At 40.4% G+C, this 19,472-nt stretch overlaps 1 protein-coding gene across 1 annotated transcript in view; it reads left to right on the top strand.

The window, feature by feature from the left end:
- LOC149148894 (tropinone reductase homolog At5g06060-like) overlaps positions 1–19,472 on the top strand; it is a 242,951-nt gene that overhangs the window by 78,113 nt on the left and 145,366 nt on the right. The window lies entirely within an intron of this gene.

The raw sequence follows: 19,472 nt of genomic DNA, 5'->3' as shown, positions 1-19,472 counted from the left end.
GTCTACTTGCACATTTGTTGAGGAGATATGGTGCACAATTTTCTTGGGTGCACCTATTCTGGGCGCTCTCTCATCATTATTGCATGGATATTTAAATTGCAAGAGGCACTATTTTAACAATGTTGGAGAGATCCCTCATCTCTTTGATTGGGCATTTGTATGGAGGTTGTTATGGAAGATTCCTTAGAGGACTACATTGGATCTTGGTGGGCCACACATGTGCTACTTATGCATGCATTTACTTGGTATTCATTCTATTTTTGGCCTACTTGGAGGGTGCACATCTATTTTAAAGATTATTTTATTTGTGGGTGTCTTATATCCAAGAAAGATAACTACCTTAGTACATTCTCTTAGGACGCACCTTCCTGTTGGAGTATTTTATTGTTTTACTTAGACAAAGAGGTTGTTGAGGCACTCCTTCTTAGGGTGCACCTCTTCATGAGCTTATTTTGTATTATTATATGGTCAAAGGGGTTACTTTGGAGAACACCCTCATCATGAGACTTGTACACTTGGCATTCATTTACTTATTTTGGAGAGTGCCCTCCCTCATGGACTTGGCATTTATATTACATTATGTTGAGGTGGCTATGGTTTAGATTTCTCAAGGAGCACTTTTCACATGAAGAGGACAAGTGGCCCTTTGCATGGACCTTGCATGAGTTTATCTTGAGGTGGTTATGGTTTATATTTCTTAAGGAGCACTGTGCACATGAAGAGGACAAGTGGCACTTTGCATGCACCTTGCAGGAGCTTAGAGATTGAGAAAGATAACATGTGGCATCACATTTATTCAACATCTTTTTTTTAGTATTTTGTATGGGCATTTTGGTTTTGGAGAGCCCAATTATGCATTATTGTACTATTTTCTAATATTTTCCCTAGAGAATAAAATGGATATAAAAAGGAAAACACTATTTTATTGTAAAAGGAGTGGAGCTCAAGCCTATATAACGATTTGTTTTCTTCCTCTTTTTCATGTTGGATTTGGGGCTAGCCGCTAAACCCCTTGGAAGTAAACACTTGTTGGATGTCACTGTAGGATCAATGTAGTGCTTTAGTGAATGAGAATATCTTCTAAAAATTAATGTCATCTTTGCTTGTTGAAGTTATTGTGACATATGCTTGTTGTGTAATGACTTAGGTAATTCCTTTCCTTTTTCTATTATGCTATCAATGAAATATTATTTATGAAGACATGTTTCTCTACTCTTGGATGCATACACATATTATTTTGGAGAGTCATAATCTCAACAAGTATTGGATTTTATCTACTCTAGTAATATCCTTCGTTATCTTTCCACAATTTGGAACACCAAGGAGATGGATTGTTGTAGCTTGTACTTTTCAACTTTAATAGTATTTTCTTGTCATTAAAATAATCTCCCATTAAGCGTTGATGTGACCCATTTGCCCAATGAGGAGACACTAGTCTCTGGTCCATTCATCCATTCAATTTCCTTAACATGTAAAACTGTGTTGTTGGAATTAACTCTTCTTTTCACCTTGTAATTAATTGCCTAAAATTCTGGCAATCCTATTCTAGGGAAATCCCCCTTGTGTTGGAGGAGAGTCTGCCTAAAATGTGAAGATGGTTGGTAAGGTGGTGTTGGTAATCCCTCTTAGTTCCTCCAAGGTCTCACTTGAGCTTTAGGACTTTATCTCAAAAATTAAGGGTTTGAGAGGTAACAAGGCCAATACACATATCTTTATAGGTTAGTCATTATTTTCCCAACACCAAAATGCTCTACAACTTTGGATGTAAACCTTTATGATAAGTTGTAATTTTTGTCGTTTGGAAACATGAAGCTTATCCAACTTGTGAAACATTGTCGTGAGGTATTTCTTCCTATTGCTAGGTGATTGATTCCACATATTTGCCCAAGATCTGCACTTAAAAATGATAGATTGTTCATAGTTTCTCCTAGATCTTGCCTCTAAGATTATTTGACACACAAGGAAAGAACAAACAATGATAATAACATACCTTAGGTTTGAAGTCTAGTGATGACCGTGCTTGATGTTGTTGTAGAAGATCTTGCTCCAACTCCTAGAGATGTCACCTCCACATCAAGCACCCGTATCTTGCACAGAAGACAAGAAGAGAAAGCCAATCTACTCTCCTAACAAAGATTTGTCAGAGATATACACTAGATCTATTCCAGATCATTCAAGCTAATCCGTATCCAATCATATTCATACATTGAACAATAGAAATAGGGGGAAACCATGAAATCTATATTGATATAAGAAGTATCAACATATAAATGTACCTTGAATGTATGAAGACCTTTCGTGGGTCCTTGGCTCTGGCTCCTCCTTGGCTGATGTTCACAAGTAAGGGTACCATATGATGGCAAGAAGATTATTTTGAGAATTTTAGCAACATTTAGTTACATTCATTTCTCTCTATTTGTTTTCCTTTAGGAATGGCTTCATTATATAGATTTGGTGAGGAGAAGAAAGGATAAATCTAGACCCCTAGGGCCTTATGAATTTAGAGTCTAAAACAAATTCCTAGACGAGACATCTCAATCCTTCTTGAATTGATCTCCTCGTTAATGAGAAAATTTGGAATCTTGACAGTGTCATTGCCCTTTGTTGAGGGACATAGGGCAATCATCGCTCTTTGCAAGGGAGCAAAAAGCGATGCAACGCTCATTGCTAGTGTAGCAAGAGTGATGAAGCCTAGAATATGGGTTTCCTAAGGTGGATATTCGGTGTTTCAGCCAAACAACAAAGGTAGGTTTCTCAACTAAACTCAAGTGTGACAAATAAGGTTGTAACATGTGCCCCCTAAAGTGTGAGTTCAAAAGAGAAACTGATGGCCGAAACACATTACAACACTGTAACTCTCATGGTGACACAAGGAAGGGTCCAAAGATCGAGGAAACAACTAGGACCTAGCAACACCCATGAACCAATCATATAAAACATCCATGAGGTAGGCATACCCATGCTTGAATAACAAAGCATAACTGCCAACACAATACACTGCAGATCCATGGCATGAAATGCAAATACTTGGCCACAAAGGTATACGTTGTGGATCCATGCTATCAATAAAGAGATCATAGCCACGAGCAAATACAATGTTGATCTATGTCATAGTATACATTAGGAAGACATTAGACACAAACAAGAGTGCCTTAAATACTCCATTAAAGCTCGGAAGGGATAACATGAATGAGTGAGATGCCCCGAAGCCCAAGGTCTTCATCCCACACTCAATGGTGTGAATCTACATCATGCGAGTATGTGATTTGATGTCGAGCATGGTAGAAACTGTTTGATTATTGATCTTCGAGGTATATCGTTAATAGACGCGAGTGGAGCCACCAATGATGAAAATGGACCCCAAAACACCTAATGTTGAAGAAGTGTGAATAGGTGAGCTAATGTCGAATACTCACAAATTCAATTGATCAAGGGTCAATGATAGAATTCCATTGTCAATTGCAAGGATGTTGATGTTTGTTGCTCAGACATGTACTTTTGCACAGGTTTAAGTATTTAGGTGTGTAGAGGTCACCTGATGGACTCTTAACCTTCGCAATTACTTTAATTATTAAACTAATTGGCTTTTATAAGATAAAGTGAGTTAATCTAGTGAAATGCAAATATTATTTGCATTAATTATTTAGATGAATCTCAACCGTTGATATCAAGTGTTGAGATCTAATCTCAACCATCAATCACTTTGGAGATTAGGGTTGTGGATTCAGTCAATAACTCAAACTTAGAAAAAAGAAGCTAGGCTAAGGGAGAAGACACATTTTAAGCATAAGATACAGTGAGAGTGAGATCTCAGTGATTGGGTGGAGAAGTACTTCCATTCAAGTGTGCAAGGTTCGAGGAATGGTGCAAGGGACAACAGGGGAGACAGATCGAGATCAACCAACAAGATCGAAGGACTGCTTTGCAGAGGGGTTTGGTTAGTTGGGATAACTCTAGGTGTATTGTTGTATTTGTATTTTCCTTAGTGGGCTGTTCTCTTAGGAAGGGAGCCCTTGTATGTTCTAAAGTTATTTGAATGATAATTGCAATACTTTTAAAAATTTCACATATGATCTCTATTCTCTTCAGGATTTGTGAAATCTGAAACGTGAATTTTGTTCCTCTCATTTTGTAGACCACTTTTGACGTCATGCATACCACAAACAACCCAATGCTCTACTTGAAAATTCACCTAGAAGCTTTTCCGTTGAAATTTGATGACTAAAAAAAGTTTCCAACAATCCCAACCCGGTTTTAATTTCACCTTATCACTCCCATTCAGTTAAATGCCCTTTCCCATAAACATACATTCAAGATATAGAATTCTGGAAATGAAATTTTCAGATTAAAACACATGGGACTGTCAACACATGTTGAAAATAAATATGGACATAACCAGACCAACAACACACATAAAAATACACAGATTTTTGGTCAACTTAGACCTAGGCAAAACCCCTTTAGTCTTCTCCGGGGAAAACCTGTTAGAGAGCTCTTCAAATTTATTTATCTTCCAAGTTCAGGAAAAATACATTTGCAGACAAAACAAAATAGCAAAATACAACTTATCTCTTCAGCCCAAAACTCCTTGAAAACCATGCCCAATTTGCCTTGATTTCCGTGCCCACTTGAAGCTGAAAATATGTACTGTACAGACTGTCCTATACGGATTTCCGTATCGCTATACAGACTGTATGGATTTTTTTTTCAAAAACTTCTCTTGAATGGTGTGCAACTCACAACATTCAATGATGTTCATATTGTACCTTTTGTTGTCTTCTAAACCTTGATTTCCATGCCCAGCTTTGCCCAAAAATCACTCCTTCAACTTGCTGAACAAATTTCTCGTTCAGAAATTTTCTCCAGCTCTCAGTGTCCTTTCTCCAATTTGCTCATGAAGAATGAATGTAGTCTCTCTTTTCTTTCCCCCTTTTGTTTCCCTAAATGACTTTTGGGAAACGCTAAGATCTAATGGCTCAGATTCATTTAGATCAAGGGATGAGAATAAATGTGCATTTAATTCTCACTATCTATTTTTTAACTCACCCATTAAATAAAGTACCCACATTGTACTTTGTGTCTAAAGTCACTTTTCACTTTATAATTTAACATTGATTTTACCACTTATAAAGTCACTTTCACTTTATAAAGGCACACTTAGGAAAATAATTATTTTGGACACTTTTCCCTAGGTAGAGACTAACCCATGGGAAACCACTTGTCCTAGGTACATTAAAAATCAACACTCCCTCTTATCGAAGAAAGTGTTTCTCACCACACCCATTTTGTCCCTGAAATGGACATGCTTGCCTCTTAGCAAGGACTTTGTGAGAACATCGGCTATGTGCTCATCTGTTGATATATACTCCAGCTTTACTGCCCCCTTCTGAACATAGTCCCTGATGTCAATGTGTTTTGACCTGTCATGAAACACTGGATTCTCCGTGAGTTTAATGCAACTCTGATTATCACAGTGAATAACCGTTGGTCTGAAGTCCTGATCAAATAGGTCGTACAACAACTTGCGAAGCCAAATGGCCTGACAACTAGCCTTGCTAGTAGCCATATACTTAGCCTCAGAAGAGCTCAAATCAACTGACTTTTGCTTTCGACTGAACCACGACACAACTGCCGAACCCAATTTGAAGCAACGCCCTGAAGTGCTTTTCCTGTCAGAAGCACAACCTGCCCAATCTAAATCTGTGTAGCCTGCCAGCCTCACTCCATCTCCTCGCCTATAGTCCAGACCATAATCAATGGTGCCCTACACGTAGCGAAGAATGTGCTTTGCAGCTACCCAGTGCACCTTCCTGGGCTCAACCATGAATTGGCTAAGTGTTTTCACTGCAAAGCATATATCTGGCCTAGTGTTGACCAGAATACATCAAGGACCCAATAAGCTGGCTATACAATGTGGGATCAACCAAACTAGAATCTGAAGCATGAAGCTTCTTCCAGTTGGTGATCATAGGTGTAGACATGGGTCTACAGTCTGCCATGTGAAATCTGCTCAACACATCCACAACATATTGCCCCTTCCCTAGAAAGACATGCCCCTCCTCTTGCCACACCTCAAGCCCCCAAAAGTAATGCATCAACCTAATGTCCTTCATCTCGAACTCCATAGCAAGATCCTCCTTGCAACCACTAATCAGTCTCTTTGCCCCAGTAATGAACAAGTCATCAACATACAACACAAGAATGAGCGGATCATCCCCTACAACAATGTAGTATAGGTTTAGATCTGCATCACTCTTCGTGAAACCCATCTGCTGCAAGTAAGTATCAATCCTCAAATACCAAGCTCTCGGAGCTTGCTTAAGTTCGTAGAGTGCTCGCCTCAACTGATATACATGGGTTTCCTGCCCAAGTACCTCAAAGCCCTGTGGTTGCTCAACATACACCTCCTCTATAACTCCGTTCAGAAATGCGGTCTTCACATCCATCTGATGGATCTGCCAACCCATTTCTGCAGCAATAGAAATAAGAGACCGAATAGAAGTGTACCGAGCTATAGGAGTGAAGGTCTCATCATAGTCAACTCCCTCTATCTGTGAGAACCCTCTAGCCACAAACCTCGCCTTGAACTTCTCAATGCTGCCATCCACAACATGCTTGATCTTGTAGAGCCACCTGGAAGTCACAACTGACTTGCCCTCAGGCCTAGGCACCACTTCCCAGATATTGTTCTTAATGATAGAGGCATACTCCTCCACCATAACCTCTCTCCATACCTCCTGGCTGGCAGCCTCCTCATAGCTAGTAGGCTCAGAGTCAACAATGCTAGTAGCCTTGGCTACATAATTGCAAAACCGCTTAGGTGGCACACTCTCCCTTTTCACCCTCTTCGGAGGACTAATAGACTCCGCTTCCTTCAAGGTGTCTTGAAGCCACTTGGGCCTCCTCTTCCTTGAAGAAGCTTCCCCATAGGGAACCTCATCCTCTGTCCCCCAGTCTGGTGAACCTGAAGGTTTGCCAACTGACCCTGGTGTGCTTGTACCAGCACTTGTCCTTGAAGAACCTGTACTGGCACCTATGCCTGTGTCAGCTGAAGTGCCATGTGAACTCTGTACCAGTGGACTCCCTAAAGAAGTGCTTAGTGAACTTGCCACTAGTTCCCCAGATGTCATTGACACTGAAGTACCTTCTGTACCAGTCAATCTAGAACCCTGAGGTCCTGCTCCCTGTACCTGACCTCCCTGCTAAGGAGAAGTCTGTGACTCTCTCTCATCATACTCCCGTGATCTCCGATAAGCCCTCTCCTCATCGAACTTCACATCCCTCCTAATCACCACTCTCCCTTTAGAAGGAATGAAGATCCGATAGGCCTTCGAAGTCTCGCTGTAACCATAAAGATACCCTTCTCTTCCATGGGTTCTAGCTTCGTCCTCTGCTCCTTGGGGATATAAGAATATTTCAGACATCCAAAGATACAAAGATGTGCCACATGAAGCTTCTCTCCAGTGAAAGCCTCCTCCAAAGTCATATTCCCTAATACTCTGTGAGGACTCTTGTTCTGAAGATAAATAGCAGTATTGTAGGGCTCAACCCACAAAAACAAAGGCAACCCTTATCATGAATCATCGCTCTAGCAGCCCCAAAAATAGCTCTGTTCTTCCTTTTAGACACGCCATTTTACTGGGGGTTGTAAGGAACCGTGAACTCTCTGCTAATGCCCGCCTGTGCACAGAAGTTAGAAAACCCACCATTGGTGTACTCACCACCATTGTCTGACCTCAAGACCTGAATCTTCCTACCTGTCTGCTTTTCCACAAGAGCTTTGAACTCTTTAAAGCGACTGAAGGCCTCACGCTTGGTCTTCAGGAAATATATCCAAGTCCTCCTAGAGTAGTCATCAATGAATATAACATAATACTCATAACCACCCAAAGACACATGAGACATACAACCACTAACATCAGTATGAATCAAGTCTAGTATACCTGTAGATCTGCTGTCGCTCACTGGGAATGGTAACTTGGTGTACATGCCCAAAGCACACCCTCTGTAGACCTCATATTGCTCGACACTGAAATAAGGAACTCCAATAGTGATCTCCCCCAGTACTCTTAAAGCTCCATGATGCATATGGGCCATCCTCCGGCGCCATAACTCGCACAAGTCTCTACTGCTGGTGGTACTAGTGCGAGTGCTACTAGATGTGCTACTCACCAATGCTCCTGCCGACTGAAAACTGAACTTGTATCGTTTTTCGGAGCGGACTCCAATCACTTTGGCCGAAGGGATGGAAGCTCCCTTGGGAAGCATCAATGCCTGCCCTCCTGAGAAAGTGACGTCAAACCCCTTCTCCTCCATGGCAGACACTGAAATCAAGTTCTTTTTCATCCCTAGAACATACAAAACATCCATGACCTTCAAAGGAGGCAAAGACTTCCTCTCAAAGGTCACAGTCCCCACACCAACAACTCTCACAGTGCGGTCATCTCCTAGTACAATCTCAATATCAAGTGCCCTCTTTGCAAGCTCTGAAAAGAACTCCTGTGCACTTGTCATATGGCGGGAAGCCCCGCTGTCTATGTACCACACATCGGATGATGTACTCCTACTAGATGTAGAAGTAATAAATGCAAAGTCCTGGTCAAACTGTGAAGCAAATTGCTCCACCTCTGCTGAAGCTACAGTACCCTTCTTCCCCTTGTTCTTCCTCTCAGGACACGTAGCAGCATAGTGTCCCATCTTTTGACATGCCCAACATTTGACTTTGGACATATTCGTATCTTTCTTCTTCTTCTTCTCCTTTCCCTTAGCCCCATCTGATGAGGCCCCTTTCTTGGCCTTCCCTTTGTTCTTCCCCCTGGCTGTCAAGGCTACATCCTCCTCATCTACTATCTTCACCCCACCACTGCTAGTCTTCCGTATCTCATGCTGCACACAATCATCCCAGAATTTGTCCCAATTGGGAAGATTCTCCCTAGAGGTAACAACATCTCCAAAGACGTCCCAAGACTTAAGAAGTCCTGCTACAACTATCTTGACTAACTCTGTGGGTGCAACTGTCTCACCAATAGCAGCCAAATCATCACGTACCTGTTTGATCCTCCCAAGATAATGAACTACACTTTCAACCTTTGTCATCCTGATGTTTTTCAATTGTTCTTTGAGTACCATCTTCTTGCTCTCATCGGTACTCTAATAGAGAGTGGTTAGAGCTGTCCACCTCTGATATGCATATGTGTTTCCTCTCACCTGAGGAACCACATGATCCTTCAGACAGTCCATCAAAATCCTTTTTGCCTTTGCATTATTTTTTGTGAATTCAGCAATTCATCTGCAACAGTAGGAGTTACAACCACTTGCCGCACTATGTCCCAAACTGCTGCCTCCTCAAACATTGTCTGAATTCTGTCCTTCCAAACGACATAGTTGGATATCCCATCCAGTTTGTCCTCTATCCTTAAGAACATGGCCATGATTGCTGTCCAAAATTTACAAAACCAAGAAAATGAATAAAAGAACTTTCCAACACACTTTGCTGTCCCAAAAGTTCAGTCTGTGTGAAATTTCACCTTGCTGTCCCAAAATATCAGTTCGCTGTCCAAAAATTCAGTTTGTTGTCCAAACCATTGTTTGCTGTCTCAAACTACTGTCTGCTGTTCAAACTGCAATTTTCAGCCTGTAGCTTTGATACCATGTTGAAATTTGATGACTAAAAAAAGTTTCCAACAATCCCAACCCGATTTTAATTTCACCTTATCACTCCCATTCAGTTAAATGCCCTTTCCCATAAACATACATTCAACATATAGAATTCTGGAAATGAAATTTTCAGATTAAAACACATGGGACTGTCAACACATGCTGAAAATAAATATGGACATAACCAGACCAACAACACACATAAAAATACACACAGATTTTTGGTCAACTTAGACCCAGGCAAAACCCCTTCAATCTTCTCCGGGGAAAACTTGTTAGAGAGCTCTTCAAATTTATTTATCTTTCAAGTTCAGGAAAAATACATTTGCAGACAAAACAAAACAACAAAATACAACTTATCTCTTCAGCCCAAAACTCCTTGAAAACTGTGCCCACTTTGCCTCGATTTCTGTGCCCACTTGAAGCTGAAAATATGTACTATACAAATACGACTGTACGGACTGTCCCGTATGGATTTCCATACCGCTATACGGACTTTTTTTTTCATTTTTTTTTCAAAAATTTCTCTCGAACGGCATGCAGCTCACAACATTCAATGTTGTTCGTACTTTACCTTTTGTTGTTTTCTAAACCTTGATTTCCATGCCCAACTTTGCCCAAAAATCACTCCAACTTGCTACGACAAATTTCTCCTTCAAAACTTTTCTCTAGCTCTTAGCCTCCTTTCTCCAATCTACTCATGAAGAATGAATGTAGTCTCTGTTTTCTTTTCCCTCTTTTGTTTCCTTAAATGATTTTGGGCAACCTTAAGATCTAATGGCTTAGATTCATTTAGATCAAGGGATGAGAATAAATGTGCATTTAATTTTCATTTTCTATTTTTTAACTCACCCATTAAATAAAGTATCCACATTGTACTTTATGTCTAAAGTCACTTTTCACTTTATAATTTAACATTGACTTTACCACTTATAAAGTCACTTTCACTTTATAAAGTCATACTTAGGAAAATAATTATTTTGGACACTTTTCCCTAGGTAGAGACTAACCCATGGGAAACCACTTGTCCAAGGTACATTAAAAATCAACATTTTCCTGTACTATTGACCAAGTTTGACCAAGCTGTAACTAGCCACCAGATGCTCAGATCGAAAAATTCCACGTGTCATGGAATCTTTTCATCATTCTCTATAATATGAGAGTGGGTTGAATTTTTCACCACTTGGACCATTTTGCATTGGGAATCATGAACTACCTCGAGAAATGTGAAAGTTGTCACAAGAGATTGCTATGCTGTGAGAGCTATCATGAGTAACACTACGCCAAGGCCAAGGTCACCTACAGACTCTATAGACACTAATCATGGAATGACATAGGTGCACTTTGAAGTGGGTTGGATTGGCCCATACGCCAATGATCACCCTTGCAAATGCAAGTTCCCATAAAACCATGAATCCTCATGAGAAATCCACTAAGGTTCTCCAATCCAATTAGGGACAAAATTGCCTAGGTGAAGCTTTCAAGGAATGTGACATGGTCCGACCAGAACAAAATGGATATAGACTCAAATTGAGAAGACAAAGATCTAGGAGACCTAATATATGGCCTCACATGGTTTTTATTGAGCTTTAACTTGTGACCTCGGGCTTACAATGGTGGTGAATGATGCACTAAAAAAATCGATGTACCCCACTAACAGAGGGGCAACAAGACCCTTGGAATGCAATTTCTTTTTAAAAAACAATAATTTATCAGTGGGGCGGCCTAATATTCAATCATAGGGTCCTACTAATGCTATGTAATTAATAGTAATGTTAAATTCTTGAAGTAAAAGGATGTCACTTTTACTTAATTTTTTAAGATTACTATTAATTGTTTGGGATGTTTCAGTGATTCTAACCTCATTGGATTTCATATGGAGAAAGTATAATTTTAGATCCTACTCAAAATCCTACAGACTTAATAGTTTTCAGGATTTCAGGATTGGGGGGATTTCAATGTTTCCATTGGAATTTGTCATGCATGAGCATATGGAACCAACATTTAATAAAGAACACCAAGCCCTGTATGTACCTCAATGTTAGTGGCACTGATTATTGAACTCCTCTATCATGAGTCATGACCCTTGTAAAAATGTACCATCACTCAAACAAAGTCTTTATTTGACATGTTAAGCTTTTTGTATATTATTTTAATGCTTAGAGGGTGATGATGAGGATCCCAATATAAGCAATGATTTTGATGATATGTAGGTATTTATTGTAGCATGTTTTTTTTGGATTCTAGAGGTTATCTACAGCCTCATTGTTGATGTATTTTTGGTTTAAAGATTGATTGCACTTGGTGTAATTTTGGTTATATGCACCCTTGCTATATATGAGAGAAAATTTGCATGTATATAATGGTTTGGATTCATATGGATGTACATGAATATATATGTAGTTTTCTACAATTTTGTATATATATGTATTTTTTGTTTGATGGGTTTTTTGGTTCGAAAATTTTCCCCGTTTTTTTTTTCATTTCTGGTTCGGTTCACATTTTTTGGCTTTACTAGTTCGACAAATAGTCTGGTTCTGATAACATTGAGCGGTATGGCTTGACCCAAAATGTGACAACACTTATTTAAAGGAAAATTATGTACCCCATCGTATAACGAGGAAAAATAATAAAATTTATATTGTTATTAAGTGTTATTAGTTCATGCCTAGTGTTTACCACGTTCACGAAAAAATAAGAAGCTACAATGCCCTTTCTAATTATCAAACCCATACATGAGAACATAACACACCATATAAAGTACAACAAACTAAATCAAAGTACCATGACTATGAGCATGAAAGCATGATGTACCATTTGCAAGTGCATGTATCATTTGAGGTATAAGAAAAAGAAGTTGATATACCATGGTCGAAGCATTTGAAAGAACTCAGGATTGATGTGGAGTGAAATCATCATATATTTGAAGGAGAATTGGAAGAACAAGTTTGAGTTGGAGGATATGAGCAAGAGAGTTCATGCAAGCAGCAACACCACCTCCCATGAGAGGGCAATTTTGAAAGTAGTTTCCCTTAGGAGCAACACGGTCAAATACCTTATTCTGGGACATTTTTTGGTAGTTTTGGAAATTGTATATTAAGAAAAAGTGACCCAAGACAGCATGTTTGAAATACTTTTTTCCTAGTCAACATTTGATCTCATTAGAAATTAGGGCAACTTTGTTTGATGGAAAATTTTCCAGATCTTTATGTTTTGGAAATTAGCAATTTTCACTAGATTTTCTAATGTTGGACAAAGTGTAAAAGATAACAAATCGCTCACTTGCACGTTGTACAAAAGTTACCTGGAGCAGTGAATGGCTAGTCTAAGAATTTCTGAGTGTTTGGAACCCCCCTTGAGTGTCACAAGGGATATGTACCCCTTAGTTTTGATACTTTAAAGACCACTCTTCTCAAAAGTTCAAATGACTGACAAATAAATTGGCTTCTACAATTCTGCAATCGCTGAACATTCCAAATCTGCAAATCTGAACTGTACCACCAAATCTGCAACCGCTGAACATTCCAATTGTTTTAATCAAAGGGAAATTTTAGCCAGAGTGAATAACTACATTGGCAGAAAGCAATAACATGAATTGTGAAGATGGTTTTAAACTAAGCCAATCCTGGAACCTTATCATCAATCACCTTTATACCAAATATGTGCCCACTTTATCAAGTCCTCTCTCTGTTAACTACCCCCCGCCCCCCACTTTATTTCTTATTCCTTTATGTTGGCAGCTCTTTGGTTGTTTTCTTTTTCCTTGTCTTTGATTCTCCTCTCCTTTATCTCTCCTCCTTGCTCTTTCTCTTTTTTTTTTAATGTCATTTTGTGCTTCATCCCATTCTCTTTGTTTCTCCTTTTCACTCCTTTTTTGTTACCCTCCTCCCCTCACCTACTCTTTTAGTTGTCTTTATTTCCATCTTCTTTGCATTTCCTTTTAAATTTTCTTGTTTCTCTCTGTTACTTTTTCCATTTACTTTTTCATCCCATTTCTTTTTTATTTTCTCTTCCTCTTTGTTCCCCGTTTTTTTGTTCTTATATATCTCTCTTTTTCCCTTATTTATTTTCTTGCATTTTATTTCCTATTTGTTTCACTTGCTTTATTTCTTTTACCCCATTCATTGCTTCCCCGTTTGAACCTTTCACTTCCCTTCCTAGTTCATTTTATCTCTATACCTTTTTTGTGAAAATTCGAGAATCCCACCCGAATCTACTACTACAGCAACTGATTAAACTTCTCCTATTTGTTAATTACTGAAACAAATTATTCACTGCGTCCTACAACAAATATTGAAGCTAATACCATTGCAGCCTTCACTTTATTAATTAATTTGCCCAAAACAAGAACATATTAATAGAGAAAGATACACACAAGTGACAGTATTTTTTGGACAAATGTCCCTAGAAAAACCCAATGCGGGAAAACGAGTGCAGCGGATCTGAGGATTTTTATTATTATGCAGAAGTATTTTGAATACAACTCTGGATGCCCTCCCTGCAATCCAATTACAGAGAAAATCACTTGGCAAGAAAGATTGGTGAGATTACCTCACTCAACACTGCTGATCTCGGCTAATCTGGTAGCTGAACTACGAGTTCCCCGGTTACATCTGCGTTGTCCCTGTGTGGCCCCTGCGTCAGCCTCTAAGTCATTGCGTCAGCCCAACTGAGAATCGATCTACCTTTAGGAGCCTTTTCCAGCCCTCCTAGCTCGAAAACGTCAGCTCCTTCAGCAAATTTGGACCTCTGCGCTGGAAGCTGCTGCGTTGTTCTACGTGGGGCCTGCGTGAGCCCTTCCTGGCTTTGCGTCACCCTCTCTGCCCTCTGCGCTGCCTCCTTTGTGTGTCTTTTTGCCTCTTTGCTGAGTATTCTTGGCTCCGGAGAAGATCCTCTAGCCAAAACTCTCTCTGCCCCTCTCTGCAACAACTCACTATCGAAATTATTTCGGTAGTTGCTCTGCTTTAGAAAATCGAACTTCTGAACTTTGTGTGTGTCTTTCAAGTGACCCTCAAGCCTCCTTAAATAATCTTCTCGTTGACATTCAACGACCCAGATTAAAAGCTAATCAATGGCTAAGATCATTTCTGCTTGATCCTTGTCTTCTTCTAGAAGTTACACCCACAATTTATATTAATACCCTTTAATTATTTTATTTTCCTATGTTGAGACTTAGGGTCCCTTCAAAAATAATTAATTATTTTAATAAAACTGTTTCTGGGTGAAATTTCCTAAAACGCTTTCTGGGTTCTTTGGAATACATGTGGCCAAGCCTCTTAGCGAGGAATGTAATCTAGTAATGCAACTTGCTGAAGCATCACTCTGTTCTGTAACATCTCCCTCTGTGTTGCTGATGTCTGGCATGTTGTCCACCAACCACTGCGCAAATGCTACATCCCCACTATAGCTGACCCTGCCACTGACAACACTGCATCCGTACTGTAGTTCCCTCTGAAATTCTGCATCCGTGTTGCTGCTGGCACTGCCATTGCATTGTAAACTGCTGCTGCTACTGCATCAACAACGAAAAAACATCCCAAATTACTGAACTAACTGTGTTCAGTATGATACCATGTGAATGTTGGAGCCTAACTGCTGCTAGTCTCTGCGCTGACCCTCTGAATCTTCTGCGTTGCTGCTAACTACTGCACTGTGCCATCTGCACTTCTACCAACTCTTCTTTGTGCTACTCAGTCTCTGTTGCTCCTAGCCACTGCAACTGTCTCTCCGACACTTGACACCATCCGACACTAGTCCATCCTGTTACTTCTGACTTGGGCTCCCATAGCAAGGAATTGATCCAAGAGGTGGGCTCCTCAAGGGTCATGCCCATCTGTAGCTATTTCCAACTACAACTCCAAATCAACCCACCTCGGAAGATCCCTGATACAACTTAGACAATGCATGCCACATCTCCTTAGCAGTCCCTCTGCTAGTGATGTGATAGACTACATGATCCTTCACTCCGTCGAGGATCATTCTCTTTGCCTTCACCATTTCTACCTTGTACTTCTTCAGCAGATTTGCATCTGCAGGCACAGCCACCATCCTGTCGACATATGTCTTGAGGGCATGTTCATCTAGAAGGAATGACATTCTTGCCTTCTCGATGACATAGTTGGATGCTCTGTCTAATCTATCCTGATCCCTCAAGCCACTAGTTGCCATCTCTGCCACGGAAATCAGTCGAACTGCTCCTCTCTGCTTCTTACTGCTGCTGCTCAGCCAATAAGAGAACAGACTTCTCCGCGGGAAGTCTACTGAGGAAAAGTTCCCTCATTGTGCTTCTCTTCTCTTTAGACGTCTTTCTACTCAGCAAAATGGCTTGCAGAAGTCCCACCAACTCCTCCTCACGCTGAGGCTTCAGCGCTGCTCCCTCTGCCACAACAAGATTTCGATTTGGAAGTCCTTCTCTCTGTCGACTGACTCAGAGAGAGACTGCCTCGAAATTCTGCCCTTCGGCTTGGACTGCGCAAACCCTCTGGGGTTTCGAACTGCTGCCTCCTATAGCTATTTCGACCTCCCTCTTCTGCTCAGCACTGGGTTCTCTGGCACTGTTCTTCATGCTTCACTAGCTCTGATACCATGTGAAAATTCGAGAATCCCACCCAAATCTACTACTGCAGCAATTGATTAAACTTCTCTTATTTGTTAATTACTGAAACAAATTATTTATTGCTTCTATAACAAATATCGAAGCTAATACAACTGCAACCTTTACTTAATTAATTAATTTGCCCAAAACAAGAACATATTAATAGAGAAAGATACACACAAGTGACAGTATTTTTTCGACAAATGTCCCCGGAAAAACTCAATGCGGGAAAACTGGTGAAGCAGATCTGAGGGTTTTTATTATTATGCAGAAGTATTTTGAATACAACTCTGGATGCCCTCCTCCCTGCAATCCAGTTACAAAGAAAATCACTTGGCAAGAAAGATTGGTGAGATTACCTCACTCAACACTGCTGATCTCGGCTAATTCAGTCGCTGAATTGCGAGTTCCCCGGCTACTTCTGTGCTGTCCTTGTTGTTAGGTTCCTATACCAATAGGTGTCATATTTCATGATTGACTGTGGAAATGCCAAATATGATCATCCTTTCCATGCTGGAAAGATTCCATATTTTCAAAAAATCAAGAATTTAAAAAATGTAAAGAGGGTATGCCCTAAAAGAAAAATCAAAGGGCCAAAAGAATGAATTGGTCAAGAAAACAAAGAAAATGAACCCCAAAGAAAGACCAGGAAAGTGGCTAGTCAAAATGCCACTACTATCCTATTTCTTGCAAACAAGTTCAGAATGTACAATCACTGACTTCTGTCACACTTGATGGATGGCCCAACAGCTCAATCTTGGCCAGTCCATGTTTAAATTTCTTGTTTTAGCATTAGAGAATAAGATCTGTTCCAACAGTTTAAGCTTGGCAGATCAACAGCTAGGTAGAGAAGCAAAGGGTCTCAACAGCTAAATCTGAGCCCTTGGAAGAAATAAGGGCAGACTTAGATAGGAGGGCAGCTAAAAGAAAAGAAGTGAATCAGGGTTTGCTAGTTGAAATGCACACAAACAAGATGAAGAAAAAATGATAGGTGTAGCAGAATGGGTAGGTAATTTTGGTGTTGCAGAAGCAGGTTCATGAATAACATTGCCTTTTAAAGATGATTCATCTCAAAGGTATCATATCTACCTTGGCAAAATATGGTGACAAATCAGATGTTGCATGTCTAACTTCCCCTCATTCCTCTCACAGCAATTACTCATTAACCTCCCCTAAAGAGATTGAGATGTGCTCAATACTCTCAAGTACCCTCCATCTTCATGTAAAGATTTAAGTAAAATGAGATTTTGCTTAATACAGTGATATGGAGTTTAACGGTAAGTTTCGCTGGGTGAAACCCACGAGATGAGGGTTCAAATCTCATTGAGTATATATATGACCTGTTGTGTCTTGGCTAGAAGAGTAGGCGACCCCATAGCGGACGTCTCGGCTTTTGTGAGGCATAAGTTTCTTGCTATTGTGCGGCTTGCAGGCGGTTGCACGTAGCCTAGGTTTATAGTGGCAGCCAGTTAGATTTGATCCTGGGTCTGTTCAGGATAACTCTCACCAGTTACCGATTATCCTAGATTTAAAAAAAAAATAAAAAAAAAAAAATAAAAAAAAAGAGATTTTGCTTAAAGAATAAAGCCACATTTCTTGTGTAAAACATTTATCTTCTCTTAAGCCTAAGTTATCCAACTTTGATGCTTAAAAACCCTTTCATTTCCTTAAAAACCTAAGTTTTTTACCTCACAAACTTAGCGTCCTACATTCATAAAACCATATTAACATTAATTTTATTTGTATAGCTCCTTTATAATGTTTCCCCGCCCCTATCTTATGTAAAAGACATAAAAAATCCCAAAAAATATTATAAATGCCCCGCCCCAGGCTTATTAAAGCCATATGTTAATATTATTTGTTAAATGTTTTGGGGGTCCAAGGCTTATCCGAAGCAATGGACAACCCTCCCCGAGCGCATATAAACTATGGGTTTTATTTGACATCCGGTTAAATAAATAACCAGCGCCCAAACCCAAAGTCTAAATATATTGCAAACCCCGCAAAAACATTGCAAAACGTTGAAAATATATGGGTGGGACCTGCATCGTACCTCCTTGCTAACTCCTCATCCCGTCAACCGTCGGATCCGATCCCGCAGATCGGACGGTTCTCATTCATATCGGAACCCCTCCGATGTCCGGAAGATAGCGCCTGATGAAAAGCAGTATTCCCGCCGTACTACAGGACATGTGTTGCCCCCACAATTTATCGCGTCTGTTTGGCCCAAAACCACCATGGTACATGAGGCGGTGCGATAAAACCATAAACCGCCTCCCGTTTCCCGCTGCTGACGTTGTCACCCACGTCAGCGCCCATGTCGGCACCCACATCAGCTGCCACCTCGTCACTGTTTCGTCTGCCGTGTCCGCCACGTCAGTGCCAAGTCACCGTCCGTACCCCCCCGCTACCCGACAAAGATGACATCACGCTGACGTCACCGGACTGAAGCGCGCTAAAAACCCGCCAAAATCAAAATTTTGTTAAAAAGTCGTTTTAACGTTGTTTTTGTCCATTTCTATTTGTTCGTTTTGTGCGAGCTTTGCATGGTTCTCGACGTCCAAAACGCCATTTTCGCTGCACAGTCCGCCACCCAGGGGAATTCACTCCGCAGCTCGGCCCCTCAGCTCAGTCTTCTACCTACATTTCGCACCAGGCGCCCATAAAACAGGTATTTACCCGAAATTCGCTCATAAACCCTGTTTTTTCCAAGTTTTTCTGTGAAAATCGCCCGCAGAACCAAAATTCGACTCAAAATCACAGTGCTGCCTCTACACCTCTGCATTAACATCACTGTTTCACCCATTTTTTCAAAGAAAACCTGTAAACTGTGTTTCCCTCTGCAAATTCACCCATCGAGTTGAAATTAAGCTTATTTCTGCCTGCAATTGCCGCAGAAAAGCCCACAGACTGTCATCTTACCACACTGTTGCTGCAAAAGCCCTAATTACAAGTTCAAAAACTCATAAAACAATTTGAAAATGGAGGCTCCAGTGGCCTTGAATGTTGCCCCCTTGAATGCACCACATAAGGAATTGGAATGGATACCCCTTGCTGACAGGGATTTCCAAATTAAGGATATGATGGGTGACAAGCCTCACCTGCAAGCCTTTTGTGAAATTAGAAATAGCTACAGAAGCAACACTGATGTCTTGGGAATTTGGGAATCCAACATGCCTATCTATTACCTCCCTTCAGTGAATGTGCTCCCTGATTTCAT

This window comes from Pinus tabuliformis, chromosome 9, assembly GCF_031772625.1.
Source record: "Pinus tabuliformis cultivar Carrire ecotype Pingquan chromosome 9, CPIR1, whole genome shotgun sequence".
Lineage (NCBI taxonomy): Eukaryota > Viridiplantae > Streptophyta > Pinopsida > Pinales > Pinaceae > Pinus > Pinus tabuliformis.
The sequence above is the reverse complement of the archived record's forward strand: the minus strand, read 5'-3'. Positions and strand labels throughout refer to the sequence as shown.